Here is a 2,953-nt window from a genome sequence, read left to right as displayed (position 1 = left end):
TCTTATCCTCGGGCAATTGTCCTTGATCCAGATACTGCAAGATCGGCGTCATCCAGTTCGGCGAGCTGGATACTGAATGTACCTCGGCTTCATCAATGCTTCGATGCATTAATTCTTCCGCCTTTGAGCTCGGATCTGAGGCCAACTTACTTAAGGTATCTGCTCGGCTATTTTCCGCTCTGGGAATGCGGATTATCCGAAAATAGGAGAAACTTCGGCTAATGCTTTGCGCTTTGTCCAAATACTTCTTCATTCTCTCGTCACGAGCTTCACTTGTACCCAACATGTGATTTACTATGACTTGTGAATCACAATGGACTTTGAGAGATTTGACGAGCAGACTTTGCGCTAACTGGAGTCCGGCCAGGAGGGCTTCGTATTCGGCTTCGTTATTAGTAGTTGGGAATGAGAACCGAAGTGAATAGGTTACCTCGTGTCCATCGGGAGCGATAAGCAGAATACCAGCTCCACTTCCCGTTTTATTCGAAGCTCCATCTACGAATCCGCTCCAGCAGTCCGGCGGCTCTACTTCGGATTCCAAGGGCTGTGCTAGTTCGGCATTGGCAGAATTCTTCTGTTCGGCAATAACAGGAATTGCTTGATCGTTCTTTGCTTCTGCAAGAAAATCTGCCAAGGCTTGTCCCTTGATGGCTTTCCGAGGTAGATATTCAATTGTGTGCTCTCCCAACTCTATAGCCCACTTGGCGATTCTGCCTGATGCTTCTGGTTTGGTCAACACTTGCCGAAGTGGCAGATCAGTTAAGACGCATACCTTGTGAGCATAGAAGTATGGCCGCAGTCTCCTTGCTGCATTTACTAATGCCAGAGCAATCTTTTCCAGAGGTTGATACCTGGTTTCTGGACCTCTTAATGCTCGGCTTGTAAAATAGATGGGAAACTGCTTTAGGCCTTCTTCTCGTACAAGCACCGCGCTAATGGTTTGATCGGATGCCGCTAAGTATAAAAAAATCACTTCGGCATCTGTTGGAGCAGAGAGAATTGGAAGCTCGGCTAAATAACTTTTGAGCTCGTCAAAAGCCTTTTTCTGCTCGGCTCCCCACTCAAACTTTGGTGCCTTTTTTAACACTTTGAAGAACGGCAGTTGCTTTTCGGCTGCTTGGGAAAGGAATCTATTTAATGCGGCTAGACATCCAGTTAGTCTTTGCACATCGTGTATGGACTTCGGCATCGCCATGTTCTGAATAACTTGAACTTTTGAGGGATTTGCCTTGAGTCCGTCCTTTGAAACCCAACAACCCAGAAATTTTCCCGAATCTACCAAAAAGGTACATTTTTGGGGGTTGAGTTTGAGGTTGGCTTTTCGGAGTACGTCGAGAGTGGATTTGAGGTTGTCTTCGTACTCCGAAGTGCTTTTGCTTTTGACAACTATGTCGTCGACATACACTTCAACCTGTTTTCCGATTAGGTGCCGAAAAAGCTTGTCTACCATCCTTTGATAAGTGGCTCCGGCATTCTTTAAACCGAATGGCATCTTTTTATAAGCGAAAATGCCGAAATCGGTAATGAAAGCTGTTTTCGGAGCGTCACTCTCATCCATCAACACTTGGTGATATCCTTTGTATAAATCAAGAAAACAGAAAATTTCGAAGCCGATCAAAGCTTCTACTTTTTTATCTATATTCGGAAGGGGATAGCAATCTTTAGGACAGTGCTTGTTTAGATCGGTAAAATCTATGCACATCCGCCATCCTCCTTCTTTTTTCTTGATCATCACAGGATTGGCTACCCAAGAAGGATATTTCACCTCGAATAGTACATCCGCTTTTAGTAATTGGCGGACTTCGTCATGGATGACTTGGCTTCTTTCTGCCGCAAAGAGTCTTTGCTTCTGTTTTACTGGCCGGATTGAAGGATCAATATTTAACCGATGAGTGATTACCTCGGGGGGCACTCCGGTCATGTCCAACGGAGACCATGCAAAGACATCTTTGTACTCCTTGAGGAGCTGAATGGTCTTTTCCCGGAGTAGAGGCGTTCCTGCGAAGCCGATCTTGACCGTTCTGGATGGATCATCTTCGTATAACTGAACGGTCATTGAGTTCGGCTCTGAAGTGACTTCGGTCATCTCGCTTGCCTCTGACTCCGGTTGCTGTGATTGCTATGCTTGATGGTGCCGAACTGATTGCTCGGCACTTTTAAGCGCAATCTGCAGACATTCTTTTGCTCTCTTTTGATCACCTCGGATGACCGCTATCCCACCTTTAGTGGGGATCTTGATGGTGAGGTGATAAGTAGAGCAAACGGCCCGAACTGTGTTGAGCCAGTCTCTCCCCAGGATGATGTTGTACGGGGACCGAGCTTTCACCACAAAGAACTCGATCATCGTATTGGAGCTTGTAGGCGCTTTTCCCACCGTGATCGGAAGGCTGATAATACCTTCAGGGCGGGTGTCCTCCTGGGCGAAACTTTTCAGAGGAAGTGGAGCCGGACTGAGCCGAGCTGGATCCACTTCCATTTTATCGAAACATTCTTTAAAAAGAATGCTGACTGACGCTCCTGTATCCACAAATACTCTGTGGATCAGTTTGTTTGCCACTCCGGCTTGAATGACAATAGCGTCTTGGTGAGGAGAGATGGCTGGGACGGGATCGGCATCTGAAAATGTAATCACTTCGTCTTTCTTCAGCCTTTTATGTGTTGGCTCCTCTTGATTGGAACCTCTGCGTTCTGCTTTTAGGGACGACTTAGTCTTCCCGGCAGGGAGAGCATCAATAGTCTGGATTACTCCATCATATTGCGGCTCGTCGTCGTCTTCGGGATCCTCATGCCTTTTCGGATCCTGAGGATTGCAGTTCGCACCTCTCTGCCTTTTGTTCTTTTTCGGCTGCTTGCTTTGGTATTTTTTTAACGTTCCTGTTTTCACAAGAACATCAATACCTGCAGCCAAATCTCGGCACTCCTCGGTATCGTGACCGTGGGCTTGATGGAAGGA

This window comes from Salvia splendens, chromosome 1 (assembly GCF_004379255.2).
Source record: "Salvia splendens isolate huo1 chromosome 1, SspV2, whole genome shotgun sequence".
NCBI classification, from domain to species: domain Eukaryota; kingdom Viridiplantae; phylum Streptophyta; class Magnoliopsida; order Lamiales; family Lamiaceae; genus Salvia; species Salvia splendens.
This window is presented reverse-complemented; position numbering follows the sequence as displayed.